At 35.3% G+C, this 16,070-nt stretch overlaps 1 protein-coding gene across 2 annotated transcripts in view; it reads right to left on the bottom strand.

Annotated features, from left to right (window-relative positions):
- The window catches only part of CCSER1 (coiled-coil serine rich protein 1), a 1,210,612-nt gene that overhangs the window by 303,638 nt on the left and 890,904 nt on the right, over window positions 1-16,070 (bottom strand). The gene's annotated exons all lie outside the window — the stretch shown is intronic.

Raw genomic sequence — 16,070 nt, 5'->3', positions numbered from 1 at the left:
TTGTCACAAATTTCAAAGATAATGCTTGATAGCAACTGCTATGCTTCCAACTTTTTATCTCACACATTTTTTAAAACTAATAAATACTTCAAACTAAAAAGACAATCTATTAAAAGTCTTTGGAGATATCACACAATGCTACTTCTACCCCTACAACTACTACTAATACTAGTGACACAACAATATTTAGCTCAATGCTAACTGCTTTACATCATCAATTAGACCTTATACAATTCTGTAAAGTAGATATTATTATCCCTCATTTTACATATGAGGATACTGAGTTTCTAGAGTTTAAGCAAATTGTCCAAAATTATAGTTGGCTGAGCTAGAACCTAAAACCTTTTTTTTTTTCTAGTAGCATAGGACTTAACTCCAATCACTATGCTACATTGCTTTCCACACTCTTGTTGATGGAATATAAACAGTAATATCTTTGTCGTGTAATATCTGTGCCATCTTTTGAAAATGGCACAGTTCTCTAACTCATGACTAGTTTTATTTCTCAATAACTTAAACTATTTTTAGAATATTGTTGCAGTATTATCGCACCTTTAAGATATGGGAGCAGTAGTAGTGAAATAGGAAAATGTACAGATTAAAGGCAGCTGCAGTAATCAAAGCCTCTGGGTCTAAGTACCTTTGTCTAATCTTGAAATCATCCTATACTTTTTGTCTTTCCTACGTACTCCACATCCAGCAAGTTTTGTAGGATATCGTTTCAAAATATAACAAATCCGATGGATGCTCACCACCTCTTCCCTTATATCCCTAGTTCAACCTGCCACCATCTTTCTCTGAATTATTGCAACAGCATCTCAATTTGTCTCTCTTTTTTGACACTTGCCCATTCTCCATCCTTATCCCAAGGATCTTGTCTACACAGAAGCCATGATGTTTCTTTTCAAACATAAAGAAGATCATTTCACCCCCTAGACAAAATTGCCAATGGCTTCCCATCACAATTTGCCCCATTTTACTCAAGTTTTAGCAACCTTAATTTTATATAGAATGCCCAATAAGATGTTATATATATAAAATGTTCAATACTAAGAACAATATTTTTCTAAACCATTTTAGAATAAGTTGCCAACCTAATGCCCCATCATACCTGAAGACTTAGTGTGCATTTTCCACACAGAAAAGGGCCTTCTTCTATGTAACCTCAGTACAATCATCAATTTCAGGAACTTATTTGACCTTGACATTACTAATTCTCAGACCTCATTCAAGTGTCACCAATTGTCTAAATAATGTACTTCATAGCAAACAGATTCAGTTCAGGAAAATGTATTGTATCTGTCACGACTCTTATCTCCTTCAGTTTACTGTACTCAATTTTTTCTTGACTTTCATGTCCTCAACACTTTTGAACGTTTCAAAGTTATTTTGTAAATGTCCCTTTATTTGGGACTGAATTATTCTTTCTTGTATTCAGATTATGCTTATTTGGGAGGAATACTATAGAAGTGACAGTGTGTGGTCACTGTGTCCTATCTGATAACATACAATTTTGATTTGTCCCATTACCAGGGATGTCACTTTGATTATTTGATTAGCTTCTTCAAGGAAATTTACTCTTTTCTCTTTTCATTTATTAAGTATTTTATGGGGAGATACATTGAAACTATTTAAATGAGCCATCCTCATCAAATTTCAATTTATCCCTTTTATATATATGGGTTCATGGTTTTTATTCAATGAGTTGTGATGAATAAATACCATTTACTCAGTACTTATTTGCTCCATATTTGGCAAATGGCAGGCCTTTCAAGGAAGTTTCTGTGTCATTTTGATATGTCACCATTATCCTTTGAGCATTACTTTGCTTTCTGGCACAATACATTATTCTGGATTTATTTTGTACTTTTTCTGTCTAAGCTCTAGAATCAACCATTTCTCCAATGAGTCCTGGTTACTTTTGGTGGAGAATGGTATTTAGAAGCTAATATGTGGGTGTTAGGTGTGACCATTGCTATTGAGGTCCTGTTGCTCCCAGGCATTCTCAGTGGCTAGAAATAGAAAATATGTGTGTAGATATTTTTATGTATATACACAGATACATACACACACGCTCTCTCTCTCTCTGTGTGTGTGTGTGTGTGCACGTGTGTGTGTTTATGGGCATCCATTCACACCTATATCCCTAATTCTAGTAGACTGAAATCTGATTCTCATTATCCTTAATATACCTACTCATTTTATCAAGCCTCACCTTTGAAACAAATCTGCCTTCAACCTCTGCACAACTTCAGGCTCTGACATCCCACACTGGACCATTGTTCCATATGGAAACCCTCCTCATTACTTTGGATTCCTCACCACATGGCAGTCCCTCTCATGTGGGACTCTAATGCCTCATGTAATTCAGTACACCTATGAGGACACTCTCTTGACCTTGTTTAAGCTCCTACACCTGCACTGATCCACCACGGCCTACTCCCCCAGGTGTGTATGCCTACCTCATTGTGTCCCACAAAATGGCTTTAGGACTAAAATGTTCAGGAAAGAATGAAGAGGAAGAAGAAGAGTTTCAGATAGCAACTTGAATAAAAGACAACACTCTTACTTGGACCTACAGAGTCCCCCAAACTCTGGACAATATCTAACTTCCAACATCATCCCTTACTTTTCCTCTCACTCTGGCCTCAAAGCACTTCTTGTTGTTCTTTTTTTTTTTTTTTTTTGTGGTACGCGGGCCTCTCACTGTTGTGCCCCCCCCCCCCCCCCCCCCCGTTGCAGAGCACAGGCTCCGGACGCGCAGGCTCAACAGCCACGGCTCACGGGCCCATCAAATCAAGAATGACTCAACATTTTCCCAAGGTACATACAGAGCAAACTAGAGGTCCTTTTGATGTCCACTACCAAACAGAATAGAGTCTGTCCCGCCACTGCTACCATTGTTTTTTGCCTCATAGGGTGTTGCTGTTGACTGCTAATCCTCTACTCTCTGGCCAGATAGGCACGTCTGTATCGGTGGCCGGTGGCTGTATTACTTAAACACGTGGCCGTATTACTTAAACAGGAGCTAAGCTTCCTTAGAGGGCCTCTCACTTGATCTGTCAAAGCCACCCCTCTTTGTCTCCAGTTCCCCTGTCTCCCTACACTGTTTTTCCATTAGAACTTCAGTTCCAAGGGAACAAGGCCTTGTCTGTACTGTTGTAGCTGTATTCAAGAAATATTTTTTGAAAAGAAACAAACATCCCTATAAGAATTGAGGTCCTAGGAGTAAGTTTTGGCTTTAAACTTTATTTAAAGACTGTCTTTTCTGCTAGGGCTCATGTTATCACATTCTTTGCTCTATTCCCAGTACTTTTCACAGTGCCTGGTACAGAGCTGTGCTCAATAAATGTTTGTTGAATAAAGGAGGAAAATGCCTAATAATCCTGCAAAAAATATTTCTTGTATCTCCAGAGCCTAGCAATGACAAAATTGAGAAATAAAGAAAACCTAAGAGGAACTGATTGAAAGAAAGAGAGAGAGAAAGAGAAAGGGAGGGAGGGATGGAATGAGAGAGAGAGAGAGAGACAGAGAGACAGAGAGAGAGACAGAGAGAGGGAGGAATTACAAATCAAGGTACAGATTTTGGCATAAGAAAAATGTCAGTGAAAATTTAGGAGTGAAACTAGATTGCCCTCGATTTCCCTCTGTCAGTTTGCACGGAAATGCTAAGAATTCTTGCCACTAGTTGCTTTCAACATCACTAATATATAATGTACTTAATTTTTACCGAACCCAGGTTAAAGAGGCATGAAATGTCTGTAATTGAAGATAATATTTTTAAGTGTTCCTAACGAGGCTTGAGATATATCAAATAAAGTGATATGAATAATAATTGAGGTCATGTATTTCCTCCTGAAACAATGTGTGTGTATATTCTATAGACAGTCATCGGCCCAAGTGCTTTTTAATGAGCAAAACTGTCAGCTAAAGATTTTAATTTTAATTTCAATTTAATATTAAAGGGAAAATTTAATTACCAAATCATCTCAAGTATATTCAGAATATCTCAATAACTTGAGTGCCTTCAAATTTTATTATAAGTAAATATTTAACTGCACGTTCAATTTCAAAATAAGTGGTCTTATGAATCACAAGCAATTTAAAAATATTTTTACATAAAGAATATTGTTTTGATTTATCTGTGTGGGAGACAATAGATTAAAAATGCTAGATTAAGGAATATAAGGACATTATGTCCTTACAAAAGAGTCTACATGCTGTCTTTCATTTTTAGTTAAAGATCATAAAAATGTTCCACCTTAGTTGCAAAAATAAATTATTTTCAAATAAATATTAATAACAGTGCAATTCCAGTATTTTTCTTCAGTTATTATTTATGTCAAAAATAACACCCTGTACTAATTTTTATTAAAAAAAAAATTTCCAGCAACTAATACTGTACATTTTAGGAGAATGCGTATTGTTCATGATGTTCATGTGTTGAAAGAAAGATATTAACACATTCTAGAGAAAGCATGATGCCTTAATTTATGGGAATGTGTTAATGATTAAAATAGCAGTGTTTTGGGTGGTTTTTTTTTTTCAGTTAATTTACTTGTAGAAAATCCTCATATAAAGCAAATATTCGAATCTGGCAGGAAGATTTAAGGGACTTATTTACAAGAAAGTAACCAAAGTAGGTCCTTTATATACCAATTGAAATTTTTATATTCTGTTTCAAATATAAAGAAAGTTAAAAGGACTGTAATATACACACACACACACACACACTTGTGCGCACACACACACGTTTGCTGGGGAGGGATTTGCTGATATACTACATCTAAATGAGACCCTCAGGACTGTTGTAGCAAAGCAGGCTGAAGTTACAGGTGGTTTAAATCAATCTCATTCACCATTTATGCAAGCTTTTTGATGAGCTTAAAAGCCAGTTCAAAGGTCTTTCCTCACTTCCCCCGGGTGGAGATAATTCTCCACTCTGTGTCTGCACTGTGCTCTATGAGATCCTTTACTGTACTTTTTCTTAAAGTCACCCTCTTGAGGACAGAGACCAATCCTAGTCTTTACATTTACAAAGGACAAATGACTAGATTGTCTCACATTATAAATTGCAGTAATAATAAACTTGCCTTGACAACCATATTATTTCTTATTAAAATCTTTAGTTATTTAATCATAGTTATTAAAATTATATCCCAGTCAATAATTTGACATCTAAAGGCACTAATCATATATTATTATAAAATGTTCATAAGGCTTTCTACCTACTTTAGAATTATAAAATTCTATTACTCAAAACATTATTTTCTACAGTTAGACAGTAATTTTTTATCACTAATCACTATTAAACTCATATCTGGTGCATTTTAGATTCAACAGACAGTAATCACTATGATCAAAAAGGTAGAGACTTTAAAGAAATAACCAAGTACCAATCAAATCTGCTACTTGATTAGCGTGTTTATATTTTCTCAGTTATTTTGTCACAGAGGTCTTTATTCTCCTACATGAGCACTGGGTTTTCCACTTATCCTATTTCTTTTTTAACATAGCACAGAATATAAACACACATATTTTAACACAGCACACATGTATGCATATGTTCATGCACACACAGATATACTTTTATCCATGTGTATGTCTTATATACATACAGATGTATGTAGGGGTATGGGTGTGTATTTATGAGTGTGTGTGCTTATTATCCAACTCTATGAGGACAGTTATTTTACTGCTACAGCTCCAATACCTGGAATGAAAGAACAGTACTAGGCAATCAATGTGTATTTGTTGAATGAATAAATATAAGTTACAATACAATTAAATTTTTTTCAAATGGGGCTTTGTCTCAGAAACACTTATAAAAAACTTTATTTGATAAAATTATCTCCTTATTAAAGTAATCTGTAGCTATAGCAAAGTGTAGCAAATTGAAAGAGAAGCATACACATTTATACTGCTTTAATATATACATCCTTGCTAGCTATTACCAGGATCAAAAGTTGACACTGATTTATTTCAAAACTAACCAGTGTACTTAGTAATTATTCACGAATATTGAAATGGTTAATCCTAAGTAACTATTTTAAAATGCAATTCTCAGATAATCACACGCCCTTTTTCAAATCCAACAGGATTCTTTTCTTAACAACCACTTTCTAACAAATACATTTTGAAGTCTCTCTACGGACATATCAGGTTGATGGATTACATGTGACCAAAGAATGTAGGTTTTTGGGTTTTTTTCCATGCTGAGAGCAAGTTCACATTGTTGTATGATTTAGACAAGGATTTCTCAACAAAGGCACTACTGACATTTTGAGATGGATAATTCTTTTCTGTGGAGGCTACTGTGGAAATTTCTGGATATCAAGCAGCCCCCTTGCATTCTCTACCCATTAGATGTACAGCTGCCCTCTCTCAATTGTGGCAACCAAAAGTGTCTCCAGATATCGCCAGATGTCCCTCGGGGAGCAACGTTGTCCCAGTGTAAGAACCACTGATTACTGAAAATAATTTCTCATGCAATGTCCAACTCAAGGATCCTTAAGCCTCAATCATTCCAAGATTATACAGCAAGATTTGTGGATGTGCCTCATTTTCAATGTCTTTTATAGAGTTATAATTGAAGCTACTACCTACTGTTAACACAGTATCCTAATATTAAGGACAAAACCATTATTTTTTATCAATGTTCTTTCCAAGAAAATTTTTATCTCCATAGATAGATTAAAACTACAGATCTCTCTCTCTCTCTCTCTCTCTCTCTCTCTCTCTCGCATGAACTCCCAGTTTTCTTTGACTTTTATTTCAGTGTTTTTCACTTGTTTCCTGTGGATCCCTAATGACCTCAGGTGCCTTACAGCTTACATAGGGGAAAGGGGAAAATCAACGAAGTATATTTTAAACATAGTCTCAATTTCTTTTAATTCCTGAATTCACAGTCAGTGATTATATTTTTTGAAGTTCAACATTACTGCTCAAGTTCCTTTGTAGAAATTATGCCTTTGAAATTTTCTTGAACAACACAGACAACAAAAATGTTATCTTGCCTCTCTAGACAATAGAGAAACATACTTGACATTGTGGCAGTCTACTAGTTGTCTCCCAGCATGCATATTCCACTTCTCTCCCAGAGTCATGGAAACTATAGTATTTCATAACCACACAGAGCAAAGACTACACTTCCTAGCTTCCATTGCAGCTAGGTGTGACCATGATTCTAAGATGTGGATAAAAAGAGGTAAGTAAAAGTGCTGTGTTCAGCTTCCATTTTGTGGGAGTATGACACAGGGTCACCTTGAACCATGCAAAGGAAAGTAATCCCTGAGCCCAATAGAGGAACAAGATATAAGAAACATGGAGTCTGATTACTCTGTAGGACAGACTCTTCCTACCATTTTGGTCTTTTTTTGTGTTTTTTTTTTTTTTTTGGACAGTTGTTTTGGATCTCTTTCACAACAGCCAAACAAACATCCTAGCTAATATAAGCAGGGAACCAATAGAGATCGATATCTATGTTGGGCATATTTCTAGTCATGGCACTTATGAGATAAAACGTGCTAAAAATAAGATGAGATTGGTATATAATGGGAATTCAGCCCTGATGAACCAAAAGAAGTAAAGTGGGCAATCTGAAACATGAGTTATGAAGAGCAACTTCATCTACCTTAGTAGGGTATTATGCCTCATTAAGAATTGTGAAGATAAATAACTACTAGGGATGTAATTACAACAGGAGGCCTATAGTTACCACTGCTGTGTGAAGCATAGGAAAGCTGTTGAGGGTAAATCCTAAGAGTTCTCATCACAAGGGAAAAAATTGTGCATGCACAATTTGACAAACTGTAATAACCTATTAATAATCATATCATACCTGATCTCTTATTATTTTTATATTTAAGCTGTTTCTATATGATAACCACAGTGCAATTTATTATCTTAAAAAAATACTTCATCTGCTGAGGTCACTTGGGAAGGAAAGAGTAAAATTTTTGCAACAGAGCACTTACGACCACATTCAAGAATACCGCCACCTCCCCACATATATGTCACCAACCAATACATTAAGAATATTCATAGGTAGTCAAATCTGTAACCCTGTGATATCAGCAGCCAGGAGTTTACAACAATAGTTCAACTAATAGGAAAAACTGATATATTTTATCCAGTGTAAAAAAAAAATCGAAGTATGTCTGATATTGCAAGATTTGCCTCCCTAGCACAATCTATGAATTTAAATGTGAGTTTAAGGCTCGTATAAATCTTCACATTGATGACAGCTTGTATTTCCATGTGCAACAGGTATTTCACTTAACTCATCTCTCTCATCTACAACTGAAATAGTTGTAGGTTTTGTGACTGAGTCCTGGATCCTATATACTTCAGTGTGGTAATAGGAATCATTCATTCATTTATTCATAGAGGCTAAGCTTATAGGTTATTTCTACATATAAAGTGGAAGATCCACTCTCACTCTGCTTTGATCAAGATGCGGGCTTGAGCCAACCTGCCACATCACTGTCAAACAGTGATTTGGTTAGCAGCTCCCAAGAAAAAAAAAAAATGTAATTCTTACAATGTGTGGCATGTCCAAAGAGAAATAGTTATTTGGGGAGCAGCATTATATATGAGGATGCTGAAAAGTAGGTATATCATTGGGCTGTTGCAAAGATTCATTAGGACAGGTTCACATAAAGTATTTAACATAGTGTCAGGTGCACAGTAAACTTTCAGTAAATGCTGCTTATAAATTTTCTTGTTAATACTTTTCTGCTCCATTTGGCCAACTGGATACTTTTTAAAAACCTGAGGGTCTTTTTAAAACTAGATCTTATAAATATCACAATAGTTGTTGGTTAATAACTGATATAACCTTATGAAATATACTTTAACTTATTATTTGTTTATTAACATATTAACAATTAAAAATAAACATACCTATCAGTAAAATTAATGTACATATGTAACTATAATATAAATCTGTCTTAAAGAGAATTTAATGTTCTTTACACAGACTACCTTTTCATTGCCATTTGATTTTGTGAAATGTTTATTCCTTGCCTGTGTTCCAAATTGATACAAACCATCCACTCTACCTGTTTCATGTCAGGCTAATAAAATTGCTTATGATAGATTATATGCTGGTTGTAAAATAAAAAAAAATTAACTTTTCTATAATTGGTCAGTTTTTAGGTATGAAAATACAAAGTTTTCAGCAACAATTTAAAAATATAACTCTAGCTTTTAATGCTTCTGTTGAGTTACAAGTTCATGAGAATGCTGAAGGTTCCAAAGGTATGGGTCTCCTCCAAGTCTGCTTTTACTCATTCCTGCCAACTAGATTTGGGAGATATTTAAAGATGGACATGGCTATGGATGGAAAGGGAGATGCTTCTGGACTGTGCACTTCTTGAAGACATACCCAAATCACACATTATTTTTCCCATCCCTGCCACTGCACAGTACACTTACTAAAAAGCATTGTATTATTTGATTAATTTCTTTATCATTTATAAATGACTCACCCTAAATGCAATGTCTTTGCTGCTTAACTGATCCATTTTTACTCCATAAGGACATTTCTGAAACGTTTTATTAGCTTCATAAAAATATGTCATCCAAATGATCTTTCAAAAAATCTTGAAGAAATATTTAGTTACTTTAAATAGTCAGTGATATGGAATTTCCTCAGTTAAATACAAAATAATTTGAAAATATAATTTCTTTTGCAAATTTAAGATTACCCCCCCAAAAAAGACACAGAACATAAAGAATGTCAAGAAATTAAATAAAACAATAAGTAGATTAATCATACATATTGTCAAAACATTTTGAAAACATATCCTTGAGGAAGAAAAATGTGTACGGACCCAATGAATTAAGTAACTCTGCCTTTAGGAGCACTGATGTTTTGTTTACTGGAACATAAAATCCTCATTTACTACTACTGAATCAATTTAGGATCACTTAATGCAACATAGTTTTTTAAATGTTTCTTCAGTTAATTTTAGAATGTAGAAGACAATTCAATGATTCAGAAATATTTTGTCATTACATCAGCTAATAAACACTCTCTTGCTTAAACTCCCGAAGTTCCTTTAGACTGAAAGTTCCTTTAAACTGATACATCATTTAAAGTAGATTCTTTTAAATTTGGTCTTATTTTCTTTTTTTTTCTTTTTTTTATATTTATTTATTGGTGCTGTGTTGTGTCTTCGTTTCTGTGCAAGGGCTTTCTCTAGTTGTGGCAAGCGGGGGCCACTCTTCATAGCAGTGCACGGGCCTCTCACTATTGCGGCCTCTCTTGTTGCGGAGCACAGGCTCCAGACGCGCAGGCTCAGTAGTTGTGGCTCACGAGCATAGTTGCTCCGTGGCATGTGGGATCCTCCTAGACCAGGGCTCGAACCCGTGTCCCCTGCATTAGCAGGCAGATTTTCAACCACTGCGCCACCAGGGAAGCCCTGGTCTTATTTTCTGATGAGACCTTACAAAATATTTTTGTACCCCAATTTCTTCAAAAAATTTTTTGAAAAAAGTTGATACTCCTTTTAGTACCATATTTATCCAATGACATCTGACACTCCCACCTTCATGTTTCATCCTGTGGCTCATGCATTTCTATGTTTATATAATATACATGATGGCATAGATTCTACTTTCTCTATTACTACTCTCCTAAGGTTCTAAGAAATAGTCTCCTCCCCCATTGTCTTTAAAGCATGAGAATTTTGAAACATTATTTTCCAAAGGGCTTCCTCATTAAAAAAAAATACCTTCCTATTAAATACTTTTTCTCTTTATGTTTTACGACACTGTCGAAATAACTGTTTTAATCTCTCACTTGTACTAAAATTAACACTATAAATTTCCTCTCATATTGAAACAGAAAAATATGATTTTACACTCCTTGAGACACTCTGTGGGTAGCATTGGGTTATGCCACATTATTGAATCTATATGTGAATCTATTTTTTAAATTACAGTGCTGGTGTGGCATCTCTAATGAAAAATCCCAGAAAGCTCTTTTTCTTTTCTTTATCTCTCCTTTAAAAAAGAAAACTAATAAAAAAATTAATATGATGTATAAAGAAAATATATGTTCAATTATCAGCCATTTGGAGTTTGAGTTAATACTTTACAAATTAATTTTCAACTATGAAAATTAATGGTTAATCTCAACAACTTATTTAAAAGTAATGGCTTTCAGTGATTAAAAAAAAAAAAAATCTTAACAGAAGGTTTACCTTAAGCTTCATGGGTCCCTAGCTCTTTTTCTTAATGTCTATTCTATTCACACTCATTCATTTGGTATAATTTTATTGTCCATTTTTTGTGGGCACTGTGCTAGGGAAAATAATGGGGACAAGAAGAGACAGTATTTCTTCCCATTACTTTTACAAGCCAAGGGATAAGACATATACAGAAGCAATTATTATAAAATATGTGAATGTCAAAATTAGGGAAATATGGGGTACTCTGTGGACACACAGTGAAACCTAGTCCTATCTAGGGGGTTAGAGTAGCAACATCCAGTAGAAATATAATGTAAGGCACATATATAATTTAAAATTTTCTGGTAACCACAATTTTAAAAAATAAAATATAAATACACAGTAGGATTAAGCAGTAATATCTTATTCAGTGCAACGGCTGAAGTGAAACAGTCTTCCCAAAACAATAAAGTTATGTTTAACAGAAAAAATATACTGCACTGCTTCAATTTTTAAATTTAAATTTAAATAAATTAAAATTGAATAATGTAAGGAATTCAGTTCCTCAGGTACATTAGTCACATTTCAAGGGCTCAAGAGCCACATGTTGCTAGGAACCAGTAGAGGGCAAATTTAGAGAATCCTTTGAATTGACTCTCTCAACTCCCTTTCAGAATGCCTACCTGTCAAACAGAGGATGGAAAGCTTCAAACTCTATTCCCAAGTCTCCCCAGAAGCTAGGATAGGCCCTGCCAATCAAAATGTATTTACATAAGGAGAAAGTAAGGGCAGCTGGCAGATGTTTTGCTGACATGAATCATGGTAAGGGTTGTGTGGTTCTGGGGTCAGGAGCTTTGGTGGCAACTTTCTGATAATGAAGCTTCTTGATCTTGACAGAGGACACGGCTCCTTTGGCAGTGCAGTTCTTTGGTATGGTTTCAGGACTGTTGTTAAAGGATCAGCCTACAGCCTGCTACTTCAGCCAATTCTTCATTTTCAAGAGTTAGCACTACTCGAATAAATCCATTTGTGTGTAGAATTGTTAGAGTAGATTTCTTTTCTGAACTAGGACCTGTGATCAATATAGGAACAAAGGAAATCCCAGGGAACTGACTTATAAGCCTGTATCCGAAGGGTAACACAGTTTATTCTGAAGAATAGTAAGAAGTGGATTTTGGACAACGGGAAATATTTAGAAATGCTGCTAAGTAGAGGGAATGCAACTGCAGCAGCCCAAAGAAAGTGAGTATGATTAGAATAATAAGGGGAAGGGTGAGGTTGCCTTAAAATAGATGGCTCAATGCACTGAAAGCCACTTCACAAAATGGGCAATTCACTAAAAGCAACAATTTACCACAGGAACAATTCATCAAATTTATATATTTACCAATATCTTGTTTCTTATAGCAATTAATAAAAATTACAGTAACGCCTAGATGGATTAGTAGAGTATAGACAGGTGGGTTGTCACGACCCTCCAAACTCTGCCTCTGTCCTCCCTGTCTGGATTCCCACAATCTCTCACTCAGCCACTTAGACTCTCCTTATTCCGGCATGAGCCGCCTAGGCTGTGCTGTTTCTTTACAATAGCACAGGGTGCTTCTCTCTTCTCTAATTTCCTCTAATTAAAACACAGCCCGTGAGATAACAACTACTGAGCCCACATGCCACAGCTACTGAAGCCTGTGCACCTAGAGCCCGTGCTCCACAACAAGAGAAGCCACCGCAATGAGAAGCCCGCGCACTGCAATGAAGAGTAGCCCCCTCTCGCCACAACTAGAGAAAGCCTGCACGCAGCAACAAAGACCCAACGCAGCCAAAAACAAAATTAACTAATTCATTTTAAAAAGGGAAAAAAATCTTAAAAAGCAGGGCTCTGGGGCCAACCCAATATAAATGATTCTTTAAATACTAAGATTTGAGATCTGTTAGGAAAATATATTTATGATTATATTAAAGAAGACTTTTAAAACAAATAACGTATTAATAAAAAGAGTTTTTTTAAGAGACAAATCTAATCTCTGACCCTTAGTTTGCAGTTGAACACTTGTTTTTTCATTCTTCCATGTTGAATACATAGTTAACTATAATCAAGAAGAATACTTCTGTTTTGAGTAAATTAACAAATTTAGGGAATTTAGAAAATAGATAGGTTCGTCCTGCAGCTGCATTGGCCTTATTGGGCAAGAAGCAAGGGAGAAGAGAAATACTGGAACTTTTGGTGGTCCATTTAAAGAATAGGAACTCTGTCTTAGGAACAAGGAGAAGTCATTGCAGAATTGTAAGAGAAATGCTGTGAATAACTGTAGAGTGGTAAACAAGTATGGTGGGAAATCAACAGAGTTTAAAGACTCTGGGTGGGCTGTGGCTCCCAGTAATCCACGCAGATAGATTTAAGAGATGGATAGGAGATACATCTTTGAATATATTTTCTTACATTAAGTATGAAGATAAAAGTATTAGTGTTTTTATACTAGTGAGTAATAATGAAAATAACTAAAAAGGATGCATTACAAAAATCTTGGGCAGCAGAGCAGATGGGTAAATCATAGTAGATATAAGAATCTAAGACATCTGATTTTAAAATATAGCTTCTCATGAAATTCAATTTCTTCCATCTGTTACTCATGGGTTATATTAATATTCTCCAGTAGACCGTGAGGAAGATCTGTAGTGTTACTTGTAACACTGTACCCCAAAATTTCCCCCAAAGTTAGCAAACTCCTAGCAAGTCTTGAAAATAGCAGTGTGCCTGCTGAAATACCACTACTTTATGTATTTGACTTATATGCAAGTAGAAATACCAATACTTGGGGAAGCCCAAGGGGAGATCTCAAACATGTAAGAAACATTTTAATATTGGCCATACTGGCTATGACAGAGCACATCCAACAACAGTCACCTGTCCACACACATTTTAACAAATATTTTTTGACCTCTATTTTTACAAATTGGCATTGCAGTGTTCTGAATGGCTGACACGTGTATCAGGGTTGAGTGTGAATAACTCCCTTAATATAGATATGTTAGTAAAAATCACTGAAAGTACTATTTACTGGGGCTCAAAAACACTGACTTCAACACCTAATACTTTATTTTAAAATATTTTAAGTTTTATAGTTAGGAACATGAAGAAATAAATGTAACAGCTTCAGTATAAATTTCTTCCTTTATTTAATGATATTCAAGGGTAAGTTCTCAGATAACCTAATTATTTTTTGTAGATAGGGCATGTGAGCTATTTTACAAGGCAACAAAAATAATTTGAGGGTTTCCCTGGTGGCGCAGTGGTTGAGAATCTGCCTGCTAGTGCGGGGGACACGGGTTTGAGCCCTGGTCTGGGAGGATCCCACATGCCACGGAGCAACTGGGCCCGTGAGCCACAACTACTGAGCTTGCGCATCCAGAGCCTGTGCTCCACAACAAGAGAGGCTGCGATAGTGAGAGGCCCGCGCACCATGATGAAGAGTGGCCCCCGCTTGCCACAACTAGAGAAAGCCCTCGCACAGAAATGAAGAGCCAACACAGCCATAAATAAATAAATAAATAAAGCAAAACTGTCAACAAGTAAAAATAAATAAACACTATAAAATCCATGACTTTTTTTAAAAAATAATAATAATTTGAGATTTTCTTATGGTAAAGACTCCAGTGAATTCCAAGCGTAAGCCACGGTCTTTACAGAGGGTGTGGATTGCATATTTGACCTTATTTCTGATGAATATGGTGAAAACTCATAATAAGATGCATCATAAATTACTCCAGTGAAATTCCAGTCCACATGCAGATAACTATTATCTGTGTATGTGTGGGTGTATGTGTGTGTGTTTTCTACTACATACTTTTGTTAATGAATGTTGATGAAAAATATTCCTTTTTCATATTTATGTGATGTGACTTGCTGTGCTAAGAATGCCTGTGACAATCAATAAAATTTTTCTCAATTTTTGAGATTCACCCCAAATGTCACCTCTTTTATACAAAAACTTTTATGACTGTTATTATTGTCTCAGATTTGATCTCCTTCTATTCTGAATTCTTATAGAATTTTATTTTTACATCTTACAGGCATTTACTAAATTCTTCTTTGTACAGCAATTATATTTTGGCTTGACTTACCCCTCACTCTTATAAGGAGCTGTCATCTATAATACCATATTAGAACCTTTTACATTGTTCATTTTAATATATATATACTGGCTAAATTGATTTAGAATCAACATTCTTTTAAAATCAGAAAAGGATTCATAGTTTGGGTTCTTGTTGAGTAAGTCAAGAATTGCCTCAGACTAAAACACAACTGTAAAAACCTTACTACCAGAAACATAGCAAGCATAAGGGGAATCAGGCCAGGAGCCTCTGGGGAAACAAAACAAAACAAAACACTAAACAAGCAGGAAGATAATTCTAAACTAAAAATGAAAATATAAAAGCAAGAGGGCATTGTTCCTCATACAAGGGTTAGGATATCCTATAAGTGACACTGAGTTCAACATAGGGTCTTAGATGGCAGCACATCAACAAGCTTTGATTGGTTGCAGTGGCAACGCTGAACAATAATAACCACAATAAGTGTAGCATTTCATATACAAATAACATTTTTACAGCTTTCATAGTGCTTTTGCTTATCTTTTTGGAAATTTACAGTAATTTTACTACATTTGCCCCATTAGTATTGTAAACAAATTTAGGCTTGGGGAGATTAAATAATTTATCTGAGGTTAAACCAGTGTAGAGCTAGAACTAGGTCAGGGTTCTTTCTATACTGGATAGAGGGGCTCTTTTTTGATGGTTTTCCTTATCAGACTTTATGATATTCACAATATTAAGAACAGAAACATAGTTGATTTTTAATTTCCAGTGAATAAGTGATATGGAACCTGGGTTCTACTT

The sequence above is a fragment of the Mesoplodon densirostris genome, chromosome 1 (assembly GCF_025265405.1).
Source record: "Mesoplodon densirostris isolate mMesDen1 chromosome 1, mMesDen1 primary haplotype, whole genome shotgun sequence".
Lineage (NCBI taxonomy): Eukaryota > Metazoa > Chordata > Mammalia > Artiodactyla > Ziphiidae > Mesoplodon > Mesoplodon densirostris.
This window is presented reverse-complemented; position numbering and strand designations above follow the sequence as displayed.